This window comes from Artibeus jamaicensis, unplaced genomic scaffold (genome assembly GCF_021234435.1).
Source record: "Artibeus jamaicensis isolate MK-2021 breed Jamaican fruit bat unplaced genomic scaffold, CSHL_Jam_final scaffold_833, whole genome shotgun sequence".
In the NCBI taxonomy this organism is placed as follows: domain Eukaryota; kingdom Metazoa; phylum Chordata; class Mammalia; order Chiroptera; family Phyllostomidae; genus Artibeus; species Artibeus jamaicensis.
In genome coordinates, this window is record NW_026522056.1 from 17,901,074 (window position 1) to 17,915,525 (window position 14,452).

At 38.8% G+C, this 14,452-nt stretch overlaps 1 protein-coding gene across 2 annotated transcripts in view; it reads right to left on the reverse strand.

The window, feature by feature from the left end:
* The window catches only part of MSR1 (macrophage scavenger receptor 1), a 66,475-nt gene extending 65,202 nt beyond the window's left edge, over positions 1-1,273 (reverse strand). Inside the window, exon 1 of one of the 2 annotated variants that reach the window (XM_037128766.2) lies at positions 1,117-1,273. The gene's annotated coding sequence lies outside the window, so the exon portion shown is untranslated. The remainder of the gene's footprint in view (positions 1-1,116) is intronic. The other variant, XM_037128767.2, reaches the window with a different exon arrangement.
* Between the last annotated feature and the right edge of the window lie 13,179 nt (positions 1,274-14,452).

Below are 14,452 nucleotides of genomic sequence, written 5' to 3' on the forward strand. Positions count from 1 at the left end.
TTTTTCCAATTGTATCCTCACAGTAACTCCCTGAAGTATACAGCAGTATTGCTGCTATTTTATAAGGCAAGGAAATGGAGAACTAAAAGGTTTAAATAACTAGTTAAAGTTATACAACTAGGGAGCGGAGAGGCTTGGATTTGTATGTAGGCAGAATATACTTACAGAATATCAGCTACTAACTACTGCATAAAACATTCAGAATCTCAGGTCTGCAACTTTTCTAACACTATTCTCACGTGGCCAGTGACAACTCTAATCCCCATTTATACTGTGTAAATCTTACCCATTCTTCGAGATGAAGCTAAATTCTAACAAACCCATGAATGTTTTTTAATGGTCCTCTCCCTCTTTTGGCCTGTCTTACATTCCCATAGTAGTTATCTGCACACTTTTGTACTAGTTAAGGTACTCAGAGTATATGTTAATATTATATCCTATTAAGGTGCTCAAGTTATATATCTGTCTTAAATCATGAACTTCCTGAAGACAGTATCTTGACTGCCTATTTCCCTACAAGTAGTCCAGTGAATGCATAGATTGATACACAAATAATAGTTTCTATATGAGCATGTAAAGGTAATAAAATGTATTAAGTTAAAGCCAAAAATGTAACATGAAGATTAAGGAAATGTGACTAATTAAATGCTTAACTATATTTTGAATAAAGCCAATAATTTTCAACAAAGTATACACAGTTATATACTAAAAGTTTCTTACCAGTTTAACCTACAAAGTATTTAGTAGGTTATATATTTCATATATAACCTAGTAGGTATATAGTTAGTAGGTATATAGTTAGTAGTTAGTATACTACTAACTATAGTTATATAGTTAGTAGTAGTTAGTAGGTATATATTTCATATATATTTATGTATACACATACATTTTTATTCATGGAAAACCTAAGAAAACTTTCTGTCTTTTTACCAATGAAACCATGAAACCAAATTATTAGTGATAGGATAAAAATTCTACCATAAACTATTGATGTTGTGTATATACACCTATATATATGTTTCTCTCTCTCTCTCACACACACACACACACACACAGATTAGGTACATATACTTAACAGAAGCAATTTTGGAAAAACATTAAAATAAATTACTTTACCGTTTGTCCTAAAGACAGCTGAACTGGTTTATCCACTTCCCACTCTTCACAATTGAAATGTAAAATCTTTATCACATAGTATTTCAGTATTTGATTCATGAAAAAAGGAAATGACACACTGAGTGCTGAAAATCTTCCTTAACATTGTATTTCAATAGTACTTTCACCAAAGCACAAGTTTGCAAAATCTAAATTTGTCATATAACTCATTCCTCTTCCTATCTCGGACATTACAAAAGAAAAAGAGAAGTAGAAAAAGAAACAAGGGTTACTATAATAGGCAGATTAATTCTCCCTTCTTATGATATCTATACCTTCCATCAACTCATACCATTATCTTCCACTAAACTCATTATCTTATATTGATTCTCATTATATCCTCTTTCATTCTATGTAAGTTTGAGGGATAATTTCACGTGTAAGTAATTTTTCTCTTTATCACTTATCTCGTTTCAAATGCAAAACATACAAGAAAAGGACACAGATACTCACTAGGAAAAAGTAATAATCTCATAATACTCACTTCAGCTCTCTCTACACTAATGCTTATATTATCTACAGCTGTTTTGTGAGCCCCCAACCCATTGTTTATTTCCTCAGAAGAAGAGTGGGGGAGAGGCGTCTCAGGCAGGGAGTCAGAGGAAAGAGATGTCTTTCACCTTCCACCATCCTGTTAGGGTTTAACCTGTTCATCTCCTTTGTTTGGTCACGTTCAGTAAGTTCCAGTACAACAAGCATAAAAGGTATACATTGCATTGATAAGCTAATTTTTAGATCTAATTTTTCTGGAGGAAAGGGGTTAGTTTATATTCCATGGGTGCTCTGAACAGAGAGAGATCATATTTTCTTCCATAAATGGCCAAAAGAACCTTGCCACACCCTTGAGCTCCAAAGAACACTCTCAGAAGACAGCATGCCAGGGAGAAAGAAGGCAGCACAGTGTGCTGTGCTGGAGGGAGAAAGGAACGGTATCATGCAGCCACTCTTTTCTTTGTGGGGGACGGAGGATAGATATTTCAATTGCTCTTTTTTAATTGATATTGGTTTGCAACACCACTCAGGTTTTAAGTGTGCAACTCAATAAAACATCATCTGCACACTTATCCTGCACCCATCGCTCCAGGCAAAGTCTCTTTCTGTCATCATTTCACACACCACCCCCACCCCGTTTTGCCCAGCTCCACCTGGTCCCCACCCTCCCTTCCCCTCTGGCCACCACCACACTGTGGTCAGTGTCTATGGGTTCTGCATGTATGGTTTTTGCCTGATCCCTTCACTTTTTTTCATCCAGTCCCTAAGCTCCCCCCGCCCCCCCCCGACAGCTGTCAGTCTGTTCCACGTATCCGCGCCTCTGTTTCCATTTTTTTCCAAATCCACATGACATTTTAATGGTAGATTCTTTAAAAAAAAAAAAAAGCCCTCGCTGGTGTAGCTCAGTGGATTGAGCACAGGCCTGTGAAGCAAAGGGTCCCTGGTTTGATTCCCAGTCAGGGCACATGCCTGGGTTGCAGGCCAAGTCCCCAGTAGGGGACACATGAGAGGCAACCACAGATTGATGTTTCTCTCCTACTCTTTCTCCTCCCCTTGCCCTCTCTCTAAAAATAAATAAATAAAATATTTTTAAAAATACTTGCTGAATTCCCATGACACACAAGGTAAGTTTACCTGTAGTCTCTCATTTATTCTTATGATAATTTTGAGACAGGAACTATTAGTGCCCTTCCTTCACTAATGAGGAAACTGAGAGTCAGAGATTAAGTGATTTGCCCTGGCAGATTGTTGGGCCAGGATTCAAATCCAAACACGACTTCAAGTCCCATACACTTCCGTCTTCTTCCTTTGTAAAAGAATTAAATGTATTGGGGTAACATTGCCTAATGAAACTCTATCGGTTTCATTAGTGATAGTAACAGGGACACAGAAGCAAGCGGTGAGAGTTCTAGCCAGGTCGTTTTAGGCCAGAAGCGGGCTCACTGGGGTGGGGTCGGAGCCAGGCAGGTGCTGGAAGGCTACTGGGCTGCCCCTTTGCCACACTAAGTGTATAAGCACGTTCTCAGTGACGAGGAACTTAGACTAACACCAGAACCTGCTCTATTCTCTTTATAACTGTTTGTACATTGGTACATCTAATTTTACATATATGTCTTATAAAATAGGGTCTTTTGTGGGTATTGAAAAAATGCAGAATTTTTTTAAAAACTCGAAAGTCGAATACCCCTGTCAACACTATGTGATGAGAAAAGCAAGACTGGGAATAATAAGCCAAGACAACCACATTCTAAAATTCCAGCCTATTGAGGTTTATTTTTGTCAGAGTAGGCTATATTTCTAGTATGTCTCTGTAACATCATTCTGTATACATCTTTACTTTCACAATGCTAACCACTTCTCTCTTTGATTACTTCCACATTCTTCAAAAATCCACTTATGCATTAAGAAAGCCCTCTGTCTTTGTGTATGTATAAATAATATATAATGTATTATATAATATTGCCTATTAGGTCTTACTATATGTAAATACCTTACCAGGGAACCAGGTAGAAAATATACTCAAGTCAGGCGAATGATTAATTGAAAGAACAGAAGGGATGTCCAAGGAGTTGGGAATTTATATTCACTATTTCATTTAATTTCACAATAACTCTGCCAGGTCATTTTCCTGATTAAGAAATTGAGGCTTAGAGTTATTAGGCAAACTGGCCAAGAATAGAGTTATAAGTCATCAGAGACTGATGACTTATACCCCGTATAAGTAGATTTCAAACCCCATAATGTCAGATTTCACATCCTGCCAAAATATGCATTCTTCTCAATCTAAGGTCAGTATGTGTCATATTACCAGGGGTCTCTATCGGAAATGCTCTATTGAAAACATTCTGCAAACACCGGCACATTCCAGGTCACCTGGATGGTGGCTTTTCTATCAGTCACAGCCATGGGGTTCCCACCACTTCGTTTCTGCTGCCCATGGACTTGTGCGTTTAGAGTGGAGGCTGCATAATGTCGTTCCCAGTGTTCCAATTAAGTTCTACAGTCAGAGAGAAATGGGTCAGAAGAAGTGACTTGAGTGTCTTCGGGCTCACTGTGGTGAAAGCAGACATGCTGACCCCAAAGGAAGACATATCTGACACTTGTTAAGAGATCCTTTTGTATCTGCAATTGCAACAGGCCATTAGTTATAAGGTATGTGATACCACACTTTTATGTGAAAAACTGGCCAAGATGATACTCTTTATATCCTGAACTCAAAGCAATAATTAGAAAGTGACTTAAATATATTTTAATAATGTTGCAATAGATACATCTCTATGTGAATATAATGCATTTATATAACTATCAAATCATACTTGATCAAAATTGATATTAAAAAATTACACCTTAGGAAAGTTTTTGTTTGATGATTATAAACAGAAAAAGAAAACATCTTGATGTTATCAGTAACATTCTATATAACCATAAGGGAATAGAAGTTTCCTACACAAGTATTACTTAAGTTAAAATACAGAAACACACTAAGTACAGTATCAGAACTTAGCCGTGTCTTCCTTCTACTAAGTCTATCAAAAATGTTTCGGTTTACCCACAAAATCTTAAACTGATGTTGTTGATTCAGGTTTTATTATTTTTACAGGATTTAAAAATATACTTTACATATGCATTACACCTCAATAGTTGGTTAAAAACTATAGGCTTATGGAATTTGGATTTAAATTTATGTTTCTACGTCAATATAAAATTATAATAAAGTAATATATAGAAACTCAGTGAAGTGGAAGGACCAATATCCATCTTTTTCTTTGAGAATCAATGCACCTATCAGATTATCAACTTTTAAAGGAAAGTGCACAGAAGACTTCTAGTCCCAGTCCCAGCATCTAAAGAGCTTGGAAGTCACCACTGATATGCCTACAACAGAAAAAATTAGCTGAACACACTGAAAATTAATGACTTTTCTTGGAGTCATTAGAGACCGAGGTTGCAAGGCAAAGAGCCACCCCAACTGCAGAGAGGTGACCACAGAGACCACAGCTGAGGTCAACTTACCAGGAGCAGAAGGCCTGGACAGGAGCATAAATGCATGAAAATACTTAAATGGCCTTTTCACTGAGTGACCAGAGACTGAGTGAGGACTAGTGTGAGAAGTCAGAGACTCGGGGGGCTCCCAAACTTTCTTAGGGAGTTTCTTAGAGAAGAAACTCTCTTAAGAAGTATCTTAGGGAGACCCCCAAACTTTCCTGGGCACTATCTCCAGAAATCTCACCAGGCACTGACAATGAAGAGCCAAAATATATATCATTGGGTGCCTCTGGTACAGGGAGGGGGAAAGTAACCATTTTTAGTTTATTAGGGCTACATTGGTTAATAAAATTATATAGACTTCAGGTGTACAATTCTACAATTATCATCTGTATATTGTACTGTGTGTTCACCACCAAAAGTCTAGTCTCCTTCCATCACTATTTAACCCCCCTTTACCCTCTTCTACCTCCCCAAAGCCCCCTTTCCCTCTGGTAATCACCATATTTTGTCTGTGTCTGTAAGGTTGTGTTTCTGTTTTGGTTTTAGAGTTTGTTTGTTTGTTTGGTTTTTTTGCTTAATCCCTTCACCTGTTTTAGATAGTGCCCCCTCCCCTCTGACAGCTGTCAGTCTGTTCTCTGTATCAGTGAGTCTGTTTCTATTTTGTTTATTTTATTTATTAGATTCCACATATGAGTGAAATCAGATAGTATGTGTCTTTCTGGGACTGGCTAATTTCACTTAGCGTAATACCCCCTAGGTCCATCCATGATGTCACAAAAGGTAAAATTTCCTTCTGTGGTATGGCTGAGTAATATTCCATTATATAAATTTACCCCAGCTTTCTTATCCACTTGTGTACTGGTGGGCACTTGGGCTACTTGCAAATCTTGGGTATTATAAATAACACAGCAGTGAACATAGAGGTGCATGTATCTTTTGAATCAGTGTTTTAGGTTTCTTTGAATATATTCCCAGACATGGAATCACTAGGTCATGAGGTAGTTCTATTTTTAATTTTCCAAGGTCACTCCATACCACTTTCCACAGTGGCTGCACCAACCTGCATTCCCACCAACTGTACATGAGTGTTTCCTGTTCTCCACACCCTTGCCAGCACTTGTCCTTTATGGATTTTATGATAATAGCCATCTGACAGGTGTGAGATGATATCCCATTGTGGTTTTAATTTGCATTTCTGTGATCATTAGTGACATTGAGCATCCTTTCATGTGTCTATTGGCCAGCTGTATGTCCTTTGGAGAAATGGTAATTCAAGTCCTTTGCCCATTTCTAAATTCGATTTTTTTTGTATTGAGTTGTTTGAGTTCTTTATAAATTTTACATATTGATCCCTTATCAGATATATCATTGGAGAACATGTTCTCCCTTTTGGTTTTCTTTTCATTTGTTGATGATTTCCTTTGCAGTGTGAAACCTTTTTAGTTTGATGTAGTCCTATTTGTTTAGTTTTTCTTTTGTTTTCATTCCTGAGGAGATATACCTACAAAATATTACTACAAGAAATATCCAAGATTTTACTGCTTATATTTTCTTCTATGACTTTTTTGGTTTTAAGTTCTACATTTAAGTCTTTAAGCCATTTTGAGTTTAATCCTCTGTATAATGTACACTATTTTGGAATAAAAACTCTCAGCAAAGTGGGAATAGAGGGAACATACCTCAACATAATAAAGGCCATATACAACAAACCCACAGCCAACATCATACTCAATGGACAAAAACTAAAATTGTTTCCCTTAACATCAGAAACAAGACAGTGATATCCACTTTCACCATTCTTGTTTAATATACTACTGGAAGTCCTAGCCACAGCAATCAGACAAGAAAAAGAAATAGAAAGCTTTCAAATTGGAATGGGAGAAGTAAAACTGTAGTATACACAGATTGCATTATAATGTATATAGAAAATCCTAAACACTCCACAAAAAAACCTGCTAGAACTGATAAATGAATTTTATACAGTGGCACAATACAAAATTAATATTCAGAAATAGGTAGCATTTTTACACATCAATAACGAACCATCAGAGAAACTAAGAAAATAATCCCATTTACAATTGCATCAAAAAAGGTATGTAGTTAAAAGACCTGTACTCATAAAATTATAAGATACTGAAGAAATAAATTGAGGAAGATACAAATAGAAGGAAACATATACCATGTTTATGGATAGGAAGAATTTACATAATTAAAATGTCCACACTACCCAAAATAATCTACAGAGTTAATACAATTGCTATCAAAAGAGAAATGGCTTATTTCACAGAACTAGAACAAATACTCCAAAAGTTTATATGGAACTACAAAAGACCCCAATAGCCCCAGCAAGCCTGAGAAAAGAAAACAAAGTCAGAGGCATCATGCTACCTGATATAAACTATACTACAAGGTCATAGTAATCAAAACAGCATGGAACTGGAATAAAAACAAACATGTACACCAATAGAACAGAATAGCAAGAAATAAACCTACATCTTCATGTTCAATTAACATTTGACAAGGGTGGCAAGAGTATACAATAGGAAAATGATAGTCTCATCAATATGTGTTTAGAAAACTGTTCAGATACACACAAAAAAGAAAAAAGAAAGAAGAGTAACCAGAGCATTCTCCACATCAAAGGCTTCCCCTCCAGTGAATAGATCCATCTCATGGAGGAAGCTGGAGAGCAATTACCCAACTCCAGCTTCATGCTGTATTCCTTAGTGGGGGTGGGGGGAGGCAGGGCTAGGAAACACCCGTGAAAGTCACAGTCCAGGGACTCAGGCTCACTAAAAAACTAGGATTTAATCCTAAAATTATAGAATTTTAATTGGCTGAGGAGGTATGCCTTGTTCTTTTCACCTCACTGCACAGCACCACCCTCCTATTTCTACTCTCTTTTCCGTGCCCTCCAGGGGATGCTAGGAACTACATTGCTCAGACCTCTTTCACTATGTGGTTCCTGCTTAGAGTTCCTCAGTGAGTGGTGCTTCTCAAAAAATGTAGAAGGTGCCATGGCTGCTGTGGCTTCCTGGGTTGGGCACAGTCCCACAAAGTGAAAGGTCACTGGTTCGATTCCTGGTCAGGGGCCATGCCTGGGTTGCAGGCCAGGCCCCTGGTGGAGGGCCTGTGAGAGGCAGCCGATTGAGTTTCCCTTCCCCATAACTTACGACCCCATCAACAGGACTGCTGTAAGATAACAGCAGAGCTGACAGAGTTCCAAGGTCCTTTGTTAAAGGAAATGTGTAGGGAAACCCAAATGATAACAGACAAGACAAAAACAAGGACGCTAGAAAAAAATTCAGCCTCTGAGAGCTGCAAGAAACATGAAATACAACCCAACTTCTAACCAGGTTTTCAAAAACTTCACCCTAATGCCCATTTATCTCAGTTCCTCTTACCTGATACATCATTTCTGTCTTTCAACACGAAATTACAAGTTTTGCAAAAAGGCAGGAAAAGGAATCCCAGGCCCTAAAAGTCGTGCTCCTTGGCCAGTGGGGAAGTGCGGGGTAGAGTGCAGCCAAAATACTAGTGACCGATTTCCTTACCAGCTCAGCTGACTCCCCAAAGCAACATGAACAATTTACTCTTTCTTCGCAATTCATGTCATAATAAAAAGACACAAAAATGCCAGTTAAGAAAAGGAACGTGAGCTCATTTCTAAGTGATATTTTAAAAACATGAATGCACATTGCCCTGCATTTGGGAAGGGAGGCTGCAGAATTAAAGTGACAGACCCATGTAGTTTAAATAAGCTTAAAAGTGCTAGAAGTATTCATTTAAGTCTGAGCAAAATTCATTAAGTAAGTTCTTACCCAGAAGTTTTCTGGAATCATTATGGGATGTCAGCCTAGGGGGTCAGGAAGAGAACAGGACTCATGGCCAAGGAAATTTTAGCAAAGTGGGTAGCATTTACTTAATAGCTATTCCACATGCTCCCTATGCTTTTCTTCTCACAACAAATGCTCTTCATCTTACAATGAGAGAACTTAAAGGCCCTTTGAAAATTATTTAGGGTCAGCTGGCCAGTGACAGAGCATGAACTAAATCTGCTTTCTCTCCACTACGCAACGTGGATTCTTTGATTCTGTGAACAATGTGATTATTTATCTATACCTCTCCATTTTCCCTCTTAAAATTTTCAGACGCCACTGCTCGTAATTACCAGGAATGCTTCCGAAGCTCAAATGTGTCTTTTGTTGTTTGATCTTCCTGCAATGGCTTTCAGAGAATAAAAGGCCCTTTTTCTTTTGCCTCCTACATTTCTTTCTTCTTTTTTTAAGATTTCATTTATTTATTTTTTAGAGAGAGGGAAAGGGAGGGAGAGAGAGAGAGAAACATTGATGTGAGATAGAAACTCAATCGGCTGCCTCTCACAGGCCCTCCACCAGGAGCCTGGCCTGCAACCCAGGCATGGCCCCTGACCAGGAATCGAACCAGTGACCTTTCACTTTGTGGGACTGTGCCCAACCTACGAAGCCACAGCAGCCATGGCACCTTCTACATTTTTTTGAGAGCACCACTCCCTGAGGAACTCTAAGCAGGAACCACATAGTGAAAGAGGTCTGAGCAATGTAGTTCCTAGCATCCCCTGGAGGGCACGGAAAAGAGAGTAGAAATAGGAGGGTGGTGCTGTGCAGTGAGGTGAAAAGAACAAGGCATACCTCCTCAGCCAGGAACTCAGAAAAGGACACGCGACCACCTGAAGGAGTGGAAGCTGAGTTGCTGAAAAGGAAAATTCTGGATGGAGGACACGGGGCATCCAAATGCCTGAAGAAGACAAGAACATGAAGAACATTGAAGCCCAAAGGAAGACCAGGCTGGGAAAAAACAAACAAACACCCCACAAAGTGGCAAGTAGGGTTCCAGAGGAGTCAGAAAATTAGGGAGGAGGCTAATGGATTAAGAAGGTTGTTTTTTTTTTGTCTTAAGAGCAATAGCAAGACATTAATGATTTTGAAGTGGGATTAAGGAGATCCAGTTGGATTTTAAAAGATGATCGTTTGCAATGCAATATGGGAATAAAGTGGAGGTGGGAGGTTAGACTGAGGGCACGTGGACTAGTTGGGAAGCAAATGTGCCAGTGCGGTGGGAAGCTGGCAGCAGCGTGGCTTTGGGTGGTGTCGGTGGTAATGGGGAGAAGCAGACAGAGACACTAAAAGGCAGGTTTAATGCGATTTGACAATGGATTCAAAAGGGGCAGGTGGTAGGCTTGTAAGTGAGACAATGTACTACACTAGGTCCTCTCTTTACCTCTTCTCACCCTTCTTTTTTTCCCAACAGGCTAACATTTTCAGACTGGAACCAATGGCTTCCTTGATCTCTGGCTTCCCATTAGGTTTAGCAAATGGGAAGCCCAGCAGGCGGATTGTGAAAGAAAGGGGAGTTAGTTCTTAATGTCAATTGTCTAGAAATAAAATGAATATTTGTTATCTGGGAAGGTATAGAAGCTACCTGACCTATAGAAGCAGGAAATTTTTCGGTCTGGTAGGTAGAAACCTTAATTCTATTTATTACGAGAATTTTAATATCTTACCCAGCTCTAGAACTACAGTAGTTTTTAAAAATTCCACTACTTTTTGAGTGATGGGGCCCACGAAGAACCCACAAGTGATAGAACTTGTGGAAAGCAGAATAATGCTCTACCCTAGGAAGGTATCGACATCCCAACTCCCGGAACAATGCAATGTTACAGGGCAAAGAAGAATTAAAGTCGCTCATGGAATTCAGGTTGCTAAATTAAAACAAATCAAGACACCTGAAATTAAAATAGGAAGATTATTCTGGGATATCTGAGTGAGTCCAATATAATAACCAGGATCCTTAAAAGTAGGAGAGGAAAGCAAAAGAGAGTCAGAAAAAGGGATGTGATGATGGAAGAGTGGCCAGAGAAGTACAAGGTTGCTGGCCTTGGCAATGAAGGAAAAAGGCCGCTAAAGACTGTGGTGCCCTCCTGCAGCTGGAAAGGCAAGGACAGGTCCCACCCTAGGGCATCCAGAAAGGCGTGCAGCTCTGCCAACACCTGATTTCAGCCCAGTGAGATCCATTCTGGACAACCTAACCTATAAACCTATAAGAAAATAAGTCTGTGTTATTTTAAGCCTCTAAGTGTGTGTTCATTTGTTTTGGTAGCAGTAGAAAAAACTGACACGAGATTGTATTTGTTTTCTAGGGCTGTCACTCAAAATGCTACACTGGGCTGTGTCAACAATAGATACTTATTTCCCACTGTTCTGAAGATTGAATTCCAGGACCAAGGTGCTAGCAGGTCTGACTTCTGTTGAGGCCTCTCCTTGACGTGCAGATGACTGTCGTGTGCTTCTTCTTCACATGGTTGTCCCTTGGTGCTCACAGTCTCATTGTCTCATTCTTTATTCAAATTTCCTCTTCTTTATAAGGACACCAGTCAGGCTGGATTAAGGCCTGGATTTACTTTAATCACCTATTTCGAGGCCTTATCTCCAAATCTGGTCACATTCTCAGGTACTAAAGCTTAAGAGTTTATCATGAATTCAAGGGGACTACAATTTAGGGGACAACAAGAACTATCTCCTAAACCTCCTTTGACTCCATCTCCAGAGGGTCCCGAGGCAATACACCCAGGGGACGGACTGGGCCCTGGGAATTGGATGCTCAGAACTCATGCCATTTTGGATGCTTGTGGAATGTCTTGGCCCAAGTTCATTCTTTGAGAAAAGCCAGTCAGTCTCTTCCACCAGCTGCCATGTGTACCAGGTGATCTTGCAACAGAGATGAAAGTGACACTTCAGTTCCACAAGCGTGGCCTGGATATTGTTGCTGATGAGTGTTCAGTATGTCAACAGCAGAGGTAAGCACTGTAATCTTCTCTTTGTGACTCAAACAATCATCTGGTGATAAACTGATTATACTTGGCTTGACGCTAACCATTTTTCTGAGAAAACAAAGGCTCAGAGTACCAACTTTTTAGCCAGGATAATGAGGATGGTAAATGTGAAGTCTGAATTAGAACCCAACTTGTTTGTTAACTGATCATTCTTTGCCACATTGCACTACCGTGGCTATGACAGTGATGGTTGATGTAAGCCATTGTCTTCTGACTAACGGCATTAGAGACTCTTTCTGTTTCTGGTCATTTCCCCTCCGTGAGTATCTTTTTTGGGAGGCAAGGACCATGAGGCTCTAGGCTCCAACATCTCTGTCTTCCGGCCCCTTGATAACTGAAGCTCAGGCTACCAGTTAAGCCAGACCAGTGACTTAAGCCTGCCAGGGTTTTGAGTCTCAAGAAAATAAGATAAAGATGTTAGGGTAGGGAAGAGATGACTTGTAGCAATGGTAGGGATGAGAGGCCAGAGGAAGATTTACTATCGAGGATCCTGTGTTGGTGATGCTGTCTGTGAGCATCATCCTTAAATGAAAGAGGCTTTGGGTCTGTGCGCTCAGCCTTTGTCACTTCTTGCCCTTTCCTCAGTCTGGGTTCTCCACCCTTCCTACTGACTCTGTGAGGGATCAGAGGGTCTTCCAGGAAATTCCTTTGCTGCTTACAATAGCCATAGTTCTTCCTACTACAATGGTGATGACATTTGATGTAATGAACAAAAAGCTAAGGTAGAAAAACCAGATGGTCTCAAGAATACTGAATAAATACTCTTCTCTGGCTAATCACCATCATCTAGGACTTTATATTTCTTTATTTTCCAATTCAGTTTTTAAGATGTCAAAATTCAATAGTTTATCCTGTTTCAACAATAACTTTGTAAATGGTATGCTCTCTCTACAGAATCAAGGGCAGTATGAATAAATGAATTCTTACATGAAAATTGGTCACATTCGATCTCTTTTTATTCAGCATGTAATAGGAATATGAGATACGCTTTGTGACTGTTAGTAATGTTCCATTTGTAAAAATTCACTTTATCTCAAATGACTTAGAGGTAGCCACCTTACTTTACCAAATCTACAATAAAAACGAAGAGTTAAAACTTCATTAATTAGGCTCAGATGACTGATCAGATCGGATGGACTTCCACAGTGCCCTGCAGCTCCATGCAGGACAGGGTGTCATCCAAACCCAATCACCTAAGGAGAGCAGTGAATGTGAAGATAAAGATGAAACGGAACGGCCACTTTTCATCCAAAGCCAACATGAAGGATAGTCCACAAAGGACAAAAACCAACACCGTCTTTTGAATAATAGTTCAAAGACGAAGATGACTCAGAAAGATGAAGAAACGGAACTAATGGAAAGTGCTCAAGATTGCAGTTTTCTTTATAATGTAAGTCACAATTGCCATGCTTAATCTTGAGCCTTTTATTATTTAGATATGAATAAAAATTATCTTCAAGATTCCTTTGCAAGCAGAAGTTCTTTGAAATTTAAATGAGTTCTCCCCATCTGTCACAATGCTTAAAACTAATTTGCACAGCCTCCCTTGGCACAGACTGGCAGGGACCAGTCTTCCTCGCTGTTTTTACCTCACAGGGACGAGATTCTGTTTGTTTATTTGTTCAATTTATTTTGTTTTACTACCGTAGACAGCAGCATCCCAAATATTCTAGCCTGCCTCTAAAACCCACACCCCAAACACTCTGTTTCTTACATTTTAAAGTATTCACTAGCTAAATCAGATTAAGGAGAATTGTTAGAAAATTGGTTACTGACATTATTATGCTTACATTCCACAACGAACTCCTTGCACCCAAATCATTTGCTATAGTCATTGCAATATTAGGAGACAATGAGCAAGGTGAGACCTCTAATGATATAGACTGTAAACTAGCTAGTGAAAACCTATTCAGAAAAGAAACATGGTGTTATTCATTCAAGAACCACATTATAAAATTCTCAGTGGTTTCTCTGGAACTAAACATTTTTATTTTCGTATGGTAATTTACTCATTGTTATACATAAGATTCTTATTTAAATACCATAGAATATAAAGTATGGATGCTAACTCATGCTGTTGAAACTGCATCCTGCCTCTGGAACTTACTGTGACATCAGGCAAATTATTTTACCTCAGTTTTTATCAACAAAATGAGAATTGAGAAAAGAAACTATTAGAATTGAATAAATTCATATTTGTAAAACACATTTAACACTGCTTGGCATCCAGTAGCTCTCTATAAATGTATTGTTAACAGCAAATAGATAGAGATGTTTAGAGATAGATAGAGATTGTTAACAGCAAATAGATAGAAATTTAGAAATGTAAGCTCAACCTTGAATCTTCTCCATTAATATTACAACTTGTTTTCCTAAAAGAACAATCTGTTAAGAAATATTATCTGATTAGCAATATTGTTTATTTTTTACTAGCTGGCTTTTAAT